Source organism: Schistocerca gregaria, chromosome 2 (assembly GCF_023897955.1).
Source record: "Schistocerca gregaria isolate iqSchGreg1 chromosome 2, iqSchGreg1.2, whole genome shotgun sequence".
Lineage (NCBI taxonomy): Eukaryota > Metazoa > Arthropoda > Insecta > Orthoptera > Acrididae > Schistocerca > Schistocerca gregaria.
In genome coordinates, this window is record NC_064921.1 from 513,917,576 (window position 1) to 513,934,561 (window position 16,986).

The window sequence follows — 16,986 nt, forward strand, 5'->3', positions numbered from 1 at the left end:
AAGTTTCCAGGCAACATACACAGTCCAGTCATATTAATGTGACCACCACCTGTGTTCGACGTGACCGAGAAAGAACCACTCGCAGACGACATGTGTTAGCACTAGCCGTGGAGTACATATGAAACGTGCCGTGGGGGACGTGGAAAACATTGCAGTCGTTGTCGTAAGGCGTAAATGGAGCGACTTATCTGACGTCCAGAAAGTCACGTTCATTGGCGTTCAGCATTTACAAAGTGGCTAAATTTCTAAACTACTCACGTGCTGCCGTGGTTAAAATGCATCGCCCATGGCAAAATGGCACTATCCAAAACCGTTGCACCACAGGCGACTGATGACAGGGGTCAGCAACAGCTACGGAGATGAGTACCGGCGAATAGACGTGCAACTGCTGAACAACTTAGCGCCGCAGATGAACCAAGGGGCTACAAACAGTGTCTCCTCGACGATAATTTAAATGGCTCTAAGCACTGTGGGACTTAACATCTGAAGTCGTCAGTCTCCTAGGCTTAAAACTACTTAAACCTAACTAACCTAAGTACACCACACATATCCATGCCCGAGACAGGATTAGAACCCGCGACCGCAGCAGCAAAGCGGTTCCGGACTGAAGGACCTAGAACCGCTCGGTCACAAAGGCCGGCGACGATCATTCAGTGAACATTGCTTCATACGGGACTCTGCTGCAGGCACGTGGTTCATGTACCTATGCTGACTGCTGTTCAGCGCCGACGAAGGCTGGAATTAGCCCGCCAATACCACAATTACACGTCCACTGACTGGCGACAACTGGCCTTTTCAGATGAATTACTTTTCATGGTCTATCGAACAGATGGTTTTTGGCGCTTAAGGCCCTGCAACAGTCGTCGGAAGCGTTCAGGTGGGAGGAAGGAGCGTTAAGGTCTGGCGAATGTTTTCGTGGCGTTCTCTGGATACCTGTTCCATGATGGAAGGCACAATACATCAAGACGAGTGTGCATCTACCCTTCGGAATCATGTTCTCTCCAACTCGAGGTTTGTGTTTCCTCGGCACTATGGCATATACCAGCAGGACAATGCAAAGTGTCACACAGCTCGCAGTGTATGTGCGTGGATTGAAGAGCACTAGCATGAGTTTACTGTACCCACCTGGACACTAAACCACTTCGATCATGTCCCAGTCAAGAATTTGTGGGATCGTCTCAGTTACGCTGCCCGCACCATGGCTCCCTCAACCGTCAAACCTAGCGCAGCTGGCCACTGCACTGGAGTCGACAAGGCACCATATCCCTGTCGCTACCTTTTGGAACCTCAATGAATCTATTTCTGCATGTCTACGCTACAAAAGGGTGTTGTTCAGTGAATCAGCAGGTGGCAACATTAATGTGAGTGGAGCGTGTAGTATTGTAGTTACAAAATGATGTGAGAAAATATTCAACGCCCTGAATATATACACTATGAGATCAAAAGTATCCGGACACCTGGTTGAAAATGGCTGGCAAGTTCGTGGCGCCATCCATCGGTAATGCTGGAATTCAGTATGGTGTCGGCCCACCATTAGCCTTGATAACTGCTTCCATATGTTAAATCAGGTGCTGGCAGCTTTCTTGGGGAACGGCAGACCATTCTTCACGGAGTGCTGCGCTGAGGAGGGTGTCGATGTCGGTCAGTGAGGCCTGGCATGAAGTCGGTGTTCCAAAACACCCCAAACGTGTTCAATAGGATTCATGTCAGGACTCCGTGCAGGCCAGTCCATTACAGGCGTGTTATTGTGTAACCACTGCGCCACAGGCCGTGCATTATGAACAGGTGCTAGGTCGTGTTGAAAAATGCAATCGCCATCTCCGAATTGCTCTTCAACAGTGAGAAACAAGAAGGTGCTTAAAACGCCAATGTAGGCCTTTGTTGTGGTAGTGCCACGCAAAACAACAAGGGGTGCAAGCCCCCTACATGAAAAACACGACCAAACCTTAACATCACCGCTTCCGAATTTTACTGCTGTCACTACACACGTTGGCAGATGACGTTCCCCGGGCATTCGCCATATCCACACCCTGCTGTCGGATCGCTGCATTGTGTACAGTGATCCGTCACGCCACACAACGGTTTTCCACTGTTCAATCGTCCAATATTTACGCTCCTTACACCAAGCGAGGCGTCGTTTGGCATTTATTGGCGTGATGTGTGGCTTATGAGCAGCCGCTCGACCATGAAATCCAAGTTTTCTCACCTCAACCCTAGCTGTCATAGTACTTGCAGTACATCCTGATGCTGTCTGGAATCATATCTTGGGTATCGATGTGTGTAACGTCTAGGAGACTGATAACCTCAGATGTTAAGCCCCATAATGCTCAGAGTCATCTGAAATGCTAGCAATTCAGCTTGTTATGCCCACGACAGCGCATTTCCAGTCTTTCCTTCTGAACTGTTTCATGTCATTCCTCACAATAGAACTGTTATAATTTATATAGTCTCTGCAAAAAAGACGATTTGGTAAAGAGCATTTAATTAATTTGCCAATAAAAACAAAAATGGCAAACTAAATTTAACTATGTTGACTGTGACGCATAGAAAGAAGTTTTGGTTTAGTCCAGCTTAAATGTTTCCAGCGCAGACAAAAGGCATTACTGTGTCCTGGACAACGACTGCATCATTGAATAAACATGTTCACCTGAAGTATTTCCTCTTCTATCCATTGTGGCAGCTAGACTCAGTGAAACACATTGTAGGATATCTCAAATAAATACAGAGAATACACCCCAATTCATAGGTAACTGACAGTTTGGGTTGTATGCTTTTCGTCGCTCTCTCCGTATGTAAACTCTCTGTGTATTTGAGAAAAGTGTAAAAAACTTCTCCACAAAATTGTTAGTAGTAACAGTTCTTCGGGAATATTTTATTTGTATAGTTACCGTTGTACTGTGCTCCGTTAGCACAGAGTCCCCGAAAGGAATATGAAACTCAGCACTCTTTTCATGTCAGTGGTCTCTATTTTGGAGATAACAATTTACCTCGATCGTCTCTCTTGCCTCCGTGTTACTATTTTGTCTTGCACTAATGTGTTTTGTAGTCTGGCGTTTCCCATGAACTCTATATAGTTTAATAACGCTGGATACTAAACATTTACTTGCGACTCTTGTTATTGATGCTCTGTCTCAGAAGGAACCTGCAATTAGCTTTGGTTGAAAATCTATAAAATCCAACGTGACAATAAATAATATAGCATAGCCATGTACTAGTGAGTCACAACTGTCTCAAACATGCTACAGTACAAGGGGAATCAAAAGATGTCAGTTTCCTAGAGCTGTATCGCAAAAAAGTGTCGTGCATCTGCTAGTTTATATTAATTTCTCGGTACCCATGGATTCCTCTGAGTTAAAGGGAACGAATTGCATCATGCTTGAAGAAAACTATATTTAATATTCACAGGGAAGACAGTAAATTTAACGATTTATCACTTCGACAATTTTCTTAAATCATTAAAAAAGAAATGCATTCCTCGTCAGTTATGGAGCGGCAACACACAATGAATACAGCCATAACAACATGTTCTCTGTTCGTTGACACTGATGTCGCAAGCCCCAGTAAAATAGATCGTTAATTAGAAAAACTATTGTAAAACTCCCCTCAATATATACAAACGAAAATTATAATCAATTCATTAATATCCACAAGGTTCAGTGCGAAACAGCTCTCTCTGTTCGAGAAAATTATTTGTCACATAACGCAATGCGAAATTGTTTCACAACTGGTCCAACCAATTTAGTTTCCCGCAGCAAGTAATTACAGCGGCGCGCTTTAAAAGTGATTAACATCCCGTGATTTATGCACCAATAATAACATGTGCAAACATTGCGTATTACATTAAGCACTCTCCTGCAACCTACTATAATCAGGTCTACGGTAAAAATAATTAATATGAAGGGGAAGCAGCAATGAAAACACGCATTTATATTGGAACGTTTCATTACATAATACAGTTCGCCAAAGAGAGAAAATTTTATTTTTGGAAGGTTCATTCAGTCCGTAGCTAAGTCATCGTATAGCTTCTCCCAGGAACGCCTCCACGTGATTTCGAAAAAGGAGAAGGAGTGCTTCATGTCTGAATCTGCCACAGTTGAGGTAGCTCATCTGGTAGTGTGTTTTTCACAACAGGCAAATATCCATCTACATTTGCAACTAAATACACTACTGGCCATTAAAATTGCTACACCACGAAGATGACGTGCTACAGACGCGAAATTTAACCGACAGCAAGAAGATGCTGTGACATGCAAATGATTAGCTTTTCAGATCATTCACACAAGGCTGGCGCCGGTGGTGACGCCTACAACGTGATGACAGGAAAGTTTCCAACCGATTTCTCATACACAAACAGCAGTTGACCAGTGTTGCCTGGTGAAACGTTGCTGTGCCTCGTGTAAGGAGGAGAAATACGTACCATCACGTTTCCGACTTTGATAAAGGTCGGATTGTAGCCTATAGCGATTGCGGTCTATCGTATAGCGACATTGCTGCTAGCGTTGGTCTAAATCCAATGACTGTTAGCAGAATATGGAATCGCTGGGTTCAGGAGGGTAATACGGAACGCCGTGCTGGATCCCAACGATCTCGTATCACTAGCAGTCGAGATGACAGGTATCTTATCCGTATGGCTGTAAAGGATCGTGCAGCCACGTCTCGATCCCTGAGTCAACAGATGGGGACGTCTGCAAGACAACAACCGTCTGCGCGAACAGTTTGACGACGTTTGCAGCAGCATAGACTACCAGCTCGGAAACTGTGGCTGCGGTTACCCTTGATTCTGCATCACAGACAGGAGCGCCTGCGATAGTGTTCTCAACGACGAACCGGGGTGCACGAGCGGCAAAACGTCATTTTTTCGTATGAATCCAGGTTCTGTTGACGGCATCATGAAGGTCTCATCCATGTTTGGGGACATCGCGGTGAACACATATCGGAAGCGTGTATTCCTCATCGCTATACTGGGGTATCATCCGGAGTGATGGTATGGGGTGCCACTGGTTACACGTCTCGGTCACCTCTTGTTCGCATTGACGGCACTTTGAACAGTGGACGTTACATTTCAGATGTGTTACGACCCGTGGATCTACCCTTCATTCGATCCTTACGAAACCTTACATTGTAGCAGGATAATGCACGACCGCATGTTGCAGGTCCTGTACGGGCCTTTCTGGATACAGAAAATGTTCGAATGCTGTCCTGGCCAGCACATTTTCCAGGTCTCTCACCAAATGAAAAATTCTGGTCAATGGTGGCCGAGCAACTGGCTCGTCACAATACGCAGTCACTACGCTTGGTGAACTGTGGTATCGTGTTGAAACTGCATTGGCAGCTGTACCTGTACATCCTAGCTCTGTTTGACTCAATGCACAGGTGTATCAAGCCCGTTATTACAGCCAGAGGCGGTTGTTCTGGGCACTGATTTCTCAGGATCTATGCACCCAAACTGCGTGTAAATGTAATCACAAGTCAGTTCCAGTGTAATATGTTTGTCCAATGAATACCCGTTTATCATCTGCATTTCTTCATGGTGTAGCAATTTTAATGGCCAGTAGTGTACATACTCCGCAAACCACGCAATGGTGCGTGGCAGAGGGCACCAATACTAGTCATTTCCTTTTCTGTTCCACTAGCAGATACAGCGAGGGAAAAATGACTATCCATTTGCCTCCGTACAAGCTCCAATCTCTTTAATCTTATCCTCATGGTCGGTACGCGAAATGTGTGTTGGCGGCTGTAGAATCATTTTGCAGTCGGCTTCAAATGCCGGGTGGGCAACGCTCTTGCCTCAGTCGCTACACCGGTTCCCGTCGGACCACCGATGTTAAGCGCTGTCGGGGGTGGCTGGCACTTGAATGGGTGACCATCCGGGCTCTATGCGGTGCTGCCATTTTTCGGGGTGGACTCAGCCTCGCGATGCGAATTGAGGGGTTAGTCGACCGAATAGTGGCAGCTCCGGTCAAGAAAATCATCGTAACGAGCGGGAGAGCTGTGTGCTGACCACACGCCCCTCCTATCCGCATCCTCAGCTGAGGATGACACGGCGGTCGGATGGTCCCGATGGGTCACTTGTGCCCTGAAGACGGAGTGCTTCAAATGCCAGTCCTCTAAATTTTCTAAGTAGCCTTCCCTCTAGTGATTCCCATTTGCGTTTCCGCAGCATCTTCGTAATACTCAGGTGTTGATCGAACCTAACGGTAACCTAGCAGTCTGCCTCTGAAGTGCTTCAATGTCTTCCTTTAATCCGCCCTTGTGCGGATCCTGAACACTGAAGCAGTACTCAACACGGGGTCGCACTAGCGTTCTATATGCGGTCGGTTTTACAGGTGAACCATACTTTTCTTAAATTTTCCCAGTAAACCGAAGTCGACCATTCACCTTCTTCACTATAGTCCTTACATGCTCATTTCATCATACGTATATTTCTTATCAACGTTACGCCTGGACATTTAATCTTTATGAGAGTGTTGTTTTTCTTACTCCTGTGCATTAACTTACGTTTTTGCACTTTTAGAACTAACTGTCATGTTCGTGCTCGCGTTCGGAGCGCAGAGTTTTAACATCCTAGGAAGTGTCGTTACGCCGTGTGTTACAATGTCGATCTGTAGGATCATTTGAGCAAGACTCGATCCACATCTACATCTACATAGATACTCTGCAAATCACATTCAAGTGCCTGGCAGAGGGTTCATTGAACCACGTTCACCATTCCCTATTATTCCAATCTCGTATATCTTTCCGTACGAGCTCTGATTTCAATTATTTTGCCGTGGTGATCGTTCCCCCCTATCTAGGTCGGTGTTCGCATTCGGAGGAGAAAGTTGGTGATTGGAATTTCTTGAGAAGATTCCGACGCAACGAAAAACGCTTTTCTTTTAATGCTTTCCAGCCCAAATCCTGTCTAGAAATATCCGGCTAGAAAGATGACTGTAACAGCTAGAATAAGCTTGATTATTAGCATTCGGAGGCCTGTCGTGTGCAAATAGTAAGCGTTCGTCATACAGCAGCGGCTTTCTCTTTGTCCGGCTCCTCAAGTACTAGTGAAACTCTTCCTTGACGTTGTTACACATTTCCCACTATGCTGTTCCTTCTTCTAGTTAGCGCGTTTTATATGCCCCATTCCTCTTCGATTCTGCGGAAAACCTCCTTATTTCTTATCGTGCAGGTTCACTTAATTATCCAGTAGGTCTTAAAAAGCTGTGGTCGAGTGAACATCGTGTACGAGCGCTCTCCGGTAGCGTGTTTCTTATTTCCGCGTGCAGTGACTCTAGAAGTGATTGTTGCCCAACTGAGTACACAGTTAAACAAGTAAACAGTAGCGGTATAAAACATTGGCTGTAAGTGATATTTGGTGGACCCTACGGCGAAAGAGCCGCAGTCCACCAGGCCGTTGTGGAGAAGCAGACATGAACAATGTAATATTAGGATGTAGCGAAAAAACAGATGGGACACTTAATGAACTGAGTGCTGTGGGGTACAAAGGCCCCCACTGCGTTACTACTCTTTTGGGAAGAACGGACGTGAAGGGGTATAAAGTCATTACACAGCTCTCAAGGAATTAGGAACACCCGTATAAGGAGTCACGGCAAAACCTAGGTCCTGCGAGTACGGCAGGGAATAAGAGGAGATCGGAAGCACGAGACCATAACGTGCAAGACCGGCCATTCAGGAGAAAGAGGGAGTGGGTAAGGGGGAGGGGGGGGGGGGGGGGGAATGGGGCAGAGCAAAAATGGAGAGATACATTGCCTGGAGGACGAACTCGAATTTCCCAATACATCTCAATACAAATCGGACATATGAAGGATAGAATATTTATAAACTTGCTTTTAGTTGCAAGTAATTCATATTTCGCTGCAGCTGCCTACAATTTAAATCTTATACATTCATAAGTGTAGTCCATATATATAAATTTTATGAAAATTATACCTCTTTTGCTGCAAATTTATTTAAATTTGTACACAGATAATAGTCAAAACTGACAGCAGTTACTGATATCTCTAAACTGTGATTGGTTGTATGGTCAATAAATTGAAAGCCACCAAATAAGTAAATAAATATTCAGTACCGTTTTGCAACACCGCATCTCTAACGCTTCAGTTATCCTTTTCCCTGGTTTTCTCACAGTCGATAACTCGCTTCCGTACAATGCTGTGCACCAGACGTAAGTTTTCAGAAATTTATTCTTCCAAATAGCTGAGTAGCCGGCGTTACCCGGATATGTATTTCAAATCGGTTACTCAATCTCCTCCTTCCCCTCTGTCTGTCAACCTCCTCCATCCCTTCCTCTCCATTCTTTGGCCCTGTCACTCTCTATCTGCTACTCCATCTCTCACTCTCTCTGTCGATCTTCTCCTCTCTCTCTCCCTGTCCACCTCGTCCTCTTTCTTTTCTATATCCATCTCCTTCCCCCTTTCTCTGTGACGTACAATGATATAATTATGTAGGTACATTCAACGGCATATGTGGATACTATGTGGTAAATATGTCGCTAAAGTGTCAATATGAATGACGTAATAAATTCAAACTTCATTGGCGATGCGGAAATTTTTCACGCATCTCAGTGTTTATGACGTCATATCTCCTCAACTATGTGCTGCACAATGATATAAGGTTGCATGTATATTAAGTGCTGTATATGAACACTGTCTGCAAAACGTGTCGTGAACACAGTCAGTAGTAGAGAAGAAATAAATCGAAGCGTTATGCCTGACGAGGCAGTTTCAATGCGAAAATGTAGTAAGTGATAAACTTTTATTCGTTTCTCCATTGTGTGGGAGGTGTCAGCAAGGAAGGGTTTCGTTAAGGTTTGAAATTATGTGTAAAGTTTGTTCAAAGTCACTGAGTGCTCTCATTCTCAAATGCTGCATGGATAAAATCTGGCTATTCGCACGTCATGACCTACCTTTGTTTTCACCCTACCCTTACCGCTTTCATAGGTAGACGGTTTTTAGCCACACAGCGATTTTTTCCAGACCGTAAGTGGTAACTGTTCCAAGTTTGTCTGAAACCAGTCCAGTGGTTTCGGAGGAGATGCCGAATGTTCGTACATAAATACCTAAATATTTATAATACATATGAATATCTTTTTTTCTCGTGATCCGATTTTGATTAAATAAGCCTATACGGTGTCCTAGCTACACTGAATTTACCCCTGAAAAGCCCATCAAAATCTCTATCAGTGCTGCTCTGCTTTTTGGATCCTCTTCGCTTCAACCATTACTCATTTTAGCCCATGGTATCAGAATTACAGCAAAGCGTCTGCTACTTGCTCCCCAATGTTATGTTTATTGTTAATCTCGTTTCTGCAACTCCTCACTGTTTTTGTCTTTTTTCGTTTTTACTCCCAAAACATACTATTTGCTCAGTGGACTGTACATTCTATGAACACGGCCTGAAAGTAGTCCTCTCATCCACTGTGCATATTAATACCATCGGCGATTCATCACTGATACCATCTGACTTTGAATTTAGATTCCATCCGTGAACCCTCTTTTTATTCTCGCTCGCTTCTTCGAAGTTCAATTCCAACAGTAGGGGAGAATATTCCGCAGCCCTGTCTTGCACCCAGAACGTCTTTCGTGGTCTTCCTTTATAACCTATCCCCTCTTGGTTCTTGTACATAGCCAACGATATGTTGCCCGTCTTTACCTATAGCTTGCAATTGTTTTGAGAATTTTTAACATCACATGTCATATACGTTGTCGAAAGCTTTTCTCTGGATCACCATATCCTGTGAAAGTATCGCGATTTTTCTTTAATTTGATCACCTTTATCAAGCGCGACGTCAGATCTATCTCTCTGGTGCTTTTACCTTTCCTAAAGCCGAATTCATCGTCATCCAAATGATCAATTTTCTTTCAGTTGTTCGTTGTATTGTTCTTCTTAACTACTTGGATACCACAATTGTTACCAAGTTAACATCTCCTCCTTACAAACACCTTACTTAAAACAACCAAAGGAAGTAAAAGTTTTGAGACAAGTAATAATTTACGTATCTGGTGCCCTTTGAGGAGAGATGGCTAATTAAGACATACGTTTTCACTCTTTCCTCCCCCTTTTCATCTCTGCACTGAAACCATCAACAAGACACAGATACTTTTTTGACGACTGAAGGGGGACCAAACCACATTATGTGGGCGTGTATCACGAAAATTCAAGTGCAACATTCGAATTTCAATAAATGACTAGGCACAGAGAGTAAAGTAATACACCGAGTAACTCAAGCTGCTTTGATATTTGATGGTATTAACCGCTTTGTAGCCTGAATTCCTCTCGCAAAATGTCGATAATCGCTAAGGAAGAGGTTAATGCCAGATCGGAGAGTGAAAACGTCGTAACAAACTATACGCCACAAGGTAGCACAATATCGATTTGTTGGTTCAGCAAAAATAATAATTTATTCATATTTTCTCCTTTAATTTTCCTCTTTTCACAGTTACACTTAACTTAGAACTATAGTATGGGATTACTAGAATCGAAGACTTAGATTTATTGGCAGAGTTCTCGGGCCAATTGTAGAATATTGTTCCAGTGTCTGCAACCCTTAGCAAGTGGGAATGAGAACAGACATCGAACGAATAGGTAGATACTCTGTTAGGATCGTATCAGGTCGATACAGCCCTTACGAACGTTTAATGAAAATACTTAAGGAAGTTAAGTGGGAATCCTTGGTAGGACACGGTATAGTTCTCGCAAAACTATGATGATTGCCTGTTGGTGATCTACGCACGTCAAAAAGAGCTTTGCATCACCTCAGTTCCGAGAGTTCCGAAAATTGTACAGAAAATTGGAATACATATCAACATAAACATCATTTTCGGTCTTTTTATTGCTCATGAAAACCACACATTGCATGTTGTACCACCATACAGAGGGACCTTCGGAGGTGGTGGTCCAGATTACTGTACACACTGGTATCTCTAATACCCGGTAGCACGTCCTCTTGCGTTGATGCACTCCTGTATTCGTTTGGCATACTATTCACAAGTGCATCAAGGCACTGTTGGAACAGTTTGTCCCACTCCTCATTGGCGATTCGGCGAAGATCCCTCAGAGCGATTGGTGGGCCACGTCGTCCATAAACATCCTTTTCCAATCTATCCTAGGCGTGTTCGATAGGGTTCATGTCTGGGGAACATGATGGCCACTTTAGTCGAGCTATGTTATTACCCTGAAGGAAGTCATTCACAAGACGTGCGGGATGGGAGCGGGAATTGTCGAACACGAAAGCCTCGGCGATATGCTGCCGATATGGTTGCACTATCAATCGGAGGATGGCATTCACGTATCGTACAGCCGTTACGGCGCTTTCCATAACCATCAGCGGTGTATGTCAGCCCCACATAATGCCCACCCAAAACAGCAGGGAATCTCCAACTTGCTCCATTCGCTGGACAGTGTGTCTAAGGCGATCAGCCTGATAAGGTTGCCTCCAGACACGTATCCGATGATTGTCTGGTTGAAGGCATATAAGACATTCATCGGTGAAGAGAACGTGATGCCAATCCTGAGTGGTCCATTCGGCATGTTGTTGGATCCACCTTTACCGCGCTGTATGGTGTCGTTGCAAATATGGACCTCGCCATGGACGTCGGGAGTGAAGTTGCGCATCATGCAGCCTATTGCACACAGGTTGAGTCGTAACACGACGTCCTGTGGCAGCACGAAAATCATTATTCAACATGGTGGCGGGGCTGTCAGGATTCCTCCGAGCCATATATAAGGTTCAAATGGCTCTGAGCACTATGGGACTTAACAGTTTAGGTCATCAGTCCCCTAGAACTTAGAACTACTTAAAGCTAACTAACCTAAGGACATCACACACATCCATGCCCGCGGCAGGATTCGAACCTCGTAGCAGTCGCGCGGTTCCGGACTGAAGCGCCTGGTATATATTACTGATTTTATATGTGTGCTCATCGACATACCTTGTAAGTAAGTTTAGGTGGGTGTGGTGACCTCTGCGCTTGTTCTGTACTGCTGAGGACAGGACAGAAGCTGCTCACAGGCGGACACCGCTAACACGTCGGTCAGCTCAGTCGGGCAGTCGGAGGCTGCGAGCTGGTGATAACTGCAACGGAAGAAGTATGTCAGTGGAGGAAAATACCTACAAGTTGTAACAGAACTGGTCAGTAACTCAATTCCGCTACGTATAATACTTGTAAATACATTAAACGAAATGGATTATTCGATGCACTCCATAAATTTACTGTACAGTACAGACAGGTTCGAAATCGTAATTTCGAACTCCATTAGTTTTAACGACAACAATAAAATAGTATTGTACACTTATATACAGAACATGTGTTCAAACATGGCTCTTACATTAATAGTATTTACGTTACTTTCATGTTTGAACACATAGACTGCATGTAAATGTACAAATGCTCCTATTTTTTTGTACGTTAAATGTATTCACTCATGCGAATAATGGCAACTTCGAACTGTAGAAAGGAATGACGATGGTAAAATTTGGCCAGACCGGGAGTCGAACCCGATTTCCTGCTTGTTGCAAGCGGTCCTCTTACCAATTTCGGCTATTAGTGCACGCCTCACGGTCACATTCAAACTTCCATATTTATCTTATTTGCCGTACTGTCGCTAAAACTACACGGAGTGAGCGGTTTATAATTTCTAACTTGTTTGATATGTACCAAATAATCAATTTATGTTAATGTATCGATAATTGTTATTCATAGCGCAAGATGAATTCTTGACCAGTTCTACAATGATGTCTGTTATAGAAAAGTAAAAAACGCTAAACTGAAATTACTATTATCTCATGTGACCACATACATTAGTTGTAATAAATACAATTATCTTTCTTATCTATGTTGTCTCTAAAGGCCAATAAGACAGTATATTTTACAATAGTTGTAACACGTTAGGAATCTGAATTACAGCATCCTCCTTTTTGTTTTATTGTCATGTCATAACGTGAGATACTTAAGAGTATGGCTCGACGTCAGCTTGTGCAAGGCACATATCGACATGCATCACGATAACGTTAAGAAATTTTGGGATACACAGGTCATTCAAAATAAACAAACATTGAAGAAATTAAAATAACATATTACTTATCAACCCTATCGGTTTTGGTGTTTCCAGAAGCCTGTTGTTCAATTAGTACAACATTTGCTATGGAAACTCTTTTACAAGTGTAACTAAGCTAACAATGAAGAAAAAAGAATTATTATTTATTTTTGCATATGAAATTGTAGGGTCGAATAGAACTATTTGAAGCTTCCCTACACGGGGTGAACGTCAAGAAAACCGACAAACTGCGGGAATGCATTACTGACTGGAAATGGAGGAAAAAAGGTCCTATGAACATGTGTCCGGAGATGGCATTGACAAATGAAACGTCTCCTGAGCACGGGCCGTGTGTTGCTTTTATGTTTCAGGCTTTTTGATTGACTAAGCTTACTGTAAGCAGCAGAATGGTCCGTTATTCATGTCGGGAACAAGACGAGATGATGTTTGTGTACGACCGAGCTTATAGAAACGGTCGAGAGGCAGAACCTGACCCTCCAAATCGGGTGTAAGCGAAGTCCGTCTCCTGCCTGCACGTTCGTCTCTCTAAAATGACACATGATGACACAAACACTCAAAAAGAGATTGAAATGGGGTGTGATGTGGTGGGTGTCTGCGAGGGTACTATTTTTGCTGCCTCTCGATAGTCTCCATCTGCTTGGTCATACATAAAGACCATCTCGGTTTATGCCCGACATGAGTACCGGACCATTCTGCTGCTTACAGTACACTGTTTCAATTACACAGCCTACAAAAACCAGGAACACACGGCACGTGGCCACAGAAACTTCATTCGTCGGCGCCATCTACCATGGCAACGATGCTCTTCCGGACACATGTTTATAGGACGTTTCTTCTTCTATTTCCAATAACGAACCCGTTTCTGCAGTTTGTCGGTTTTATTACTGTTCACCCTGTACGTAGCCTGAGTACAATATGTGCAATAAATAAATCCAACTTTGACCGTAGTCGACGCTGTGTCATCGCTGAGATGAGAGATTTCCAACTTCTTAAATTTTGTCTTATCCATGTGATAAGTACAGCTTGCCCTACTATTATCAGAAAAGTCGAAATTTTTCACAGAAATGTTGGTTAGGTGGAATGAGACTGTTTTGAATGAAATTCTCCTCCCTACTACATACCGGTGTAAAGGTATCATTTTCGAAGCACTGGAAGACTGTAGGTAACAGAAATTAATGGAGTGTGTTTACAGTAGCTACTACTTAGCGTGTATGTTTCGCATCATCAAATGATTGGACATCCATTAAAAGGAGGCATCGATATGCTGAGATCATATATTGTCTTAGTAAGACGCCTTATTCACGACTATTGATTAACTCTAATTCAGAGCTACACACCGTAACGACAGCTCCACCGAAGCATTCGCAGTTACTTACAATCAAAACAGCCATAGGATATACACATAACACGCACTAAATTAAATGAAATATTTACGAGCACAAAAAAAACAGTGGAGTGCATTTTGCAGGCTTTCAGAAGAAGAGCATCGTCTCCACATATCATATCCCACACAACAACAGGCCCCTCCATAACAATCTCATCAAATCCAACCACTTAAGTCCTGTCTGGAAGCCATCTTAATCATCCCTCTTGATCTCCGCTTTGATTAATCCTTGCATCCCCATATTTATAAACCTACAAACATATATACCCCACATGTCGCACCACACGTATACAGCACAACACAAAAATACTAAAAACACCAGTAACAACTGAAGACATAACACAGATACTCGCAGAATAGAGAAACAATGAGCTTGATTATAACACTATGACATACCGTCACCTCAAAGAATATTTCATATCCTAACACAAATTGCTTGCAGTCCCTTACAGTATTGTCCTTTAGACAGGTTATTACCCAGAGAAGTGGAAAACTATCAAAGTTTTAGTTTTCATAAAACGTGATACATGATCACATCTCATCCTACTCACACCAGCCTCACTTCTGTTTGCACCAAAACCCTTGACACCATCCTCCAGAGCAAGGATTCCCAAAGCTTCCCTCCAACGGAACACTTTGCCAATACTTGTATTCTGATGGAACACCTTGTACATTTTGAAGGTCATTAAATATTTTTAGAAATGAGAAAGACTTGTTTTATTGAGTGATCATTACAATTTTAAATCGTAACTTATAATACAGGAATAACAATAAAATTAAAAAAAATGTAAATAGAAATGTCAAAATATCGAAAGATAAACTCCACTATGTTGTTATCAGTTATTCTCGGAGCACGTATTAACTTCCCGCAGATTACCAGTGTTCCCTGAAACACAGTTTGGGGAATTCTACTCTAGAGCAATGCAAGCTCATGCCCGATCCACATGGACTCCACGCGGCTACGGTGTGCGAGAGAGAGCTCGAATAGAATTCGCATACTTTGCTGGAAGTTTTCAAAGATAACCAGTGGTGCTTCGCCTAATGAGAGCCGAGTGATCACAGGTACTACAGGGCCACGCGAATGGCACAGCTGTGTGTGCAATACATTGTTGGTGCCATGCCGGATTTCACGCTCGTGCCCTCAGTTGCACGTCGGCTGCGAATGTGCAGCGTGCGCATTCGTGAGGCGCTTCCCTTACACCAGAGTTGGGCAAAATTTGTTCTAATGACAAGTAACGAAAAATTTCTTCTTCATCTGTGAATAAAAAGTGTAATGAACAACAAAGCTCAAGTCCAAGACCGTTTATTATTCCAGTTCTCTGTCCTTTATTAAATGAATGTACTTTTTTAAATTAGTTTTCAGAACAAGTCTTTTTTGTCAGGCATCTCAACAGAAACTTTATTCGAGTTTCGAAGCTTTGCCGTTGTGATACTAAAGAAAATACTTTCTACACATGCAATGAGGGTATCGATGCGTTGTTGCTCCAGAATTTTTCTTTATTTTAGGTTTGTATATGACTATCAACACACAATCTGCGTCAGCAAAAACTGAGAAATCATCAATTTCATTGTAGTTTTTGGCAAATAATTGGTAGTGATTCCACATTAGTTTCACTTCTCAAATGACATTCGAAATTAAATTTTTCTTTACGTCTTAACAGCGTTTGAAACTCGTGACACTATTTGTTCATTTCTTCGACTGTTGTATGTCTGCAGTTTGTAGTAAGCTTGTCTTGGTCACGGACAGCAATACAGGTGAACTATTTGTTTTTATATCCTGGATAAGACGTCGCTGCAATAAGTGTAGTTGGTGTAGAAAGGCAAAAAGTACTCAAACCCATTGTCTCTTCCGCAGTTTTTTGATCTCGAACCTCTATATAACTGCATAGATGCACGTCTGATCGAGAAACCATTCCTTGTTCTAAAGGAAAACTCATTAAGTTAGAGGTACTCAAGGTACCCTCCGCCACACACCGTCAGGTGGCTTGCGTAGTATGGATGTAGAAGTAGATGAATAAATCATAAAAGAGTTTCGAATGACTCTGCACATCGATCAGCACACAACAAATGTTTTAGAAATTCTTTAGATTTAAAGTCTGTTGACGTTAGTCATTAACAACTGAGTTCTAACTTTGTTCACTCATTTTGTAGCACTACAAGCGCTAGCCAATTGCATAAATATATCAAAAGGGAAACCCATACGAGACAGTGTCAGAGTTTTGGTGCAATAGAGGAAGGTGCTGTAGATCAACAGTTTCTGGTAGATGCATTCTCATCCTTCGGCATGTTAGCAGCGGTAGAGGGGAAGTAGTGGCAGTGCTAAGCCTGTTGAGTAGGGCCGCGTCAGCAGTGAACCAGCTGAGACCTCCCGCCTATGAAGTACTTTTGTGTTGCATGTGCTACGCTGTTAATCAAGTAAAGCTGAGTTCAGTCCGAAGTTTAGTCTGAACACTGCAATGCTTTACTAGGCAGTGCGTTGTGCCCCTGACGTCCAAAACGCCTGAACAGAATTATACAACCAGTTGCAGAAGACCTACAGTTAAACGTGT

General features: G+C 43.0%; 1 protein-coding gene across 2 annotated transcripts in view; it reads right to left on the reverse strand.

Moving 5' to 3' along the window:
• The window catches only part of LOC126329483 (glucose dehydrogenase [FAD, quinone]-like), a 170,500-nt gene that overhangs the window by 48,802 nt on the left and 104,712 nt on the right, over positions 1 to 16,986 (reverse strand). For both annotated transcript variants that reach the window (XM_049996160.1, XM_049996161.1), the window contains exon 2: positions 11,928 to 12,070. The gene's annotated coding sequence lies outside the window, so the exon portion shown is untranslated. The remainder of the gene's footprint in view (positions 1 to 11,927; positions 12,071 to 16,986) is intronic.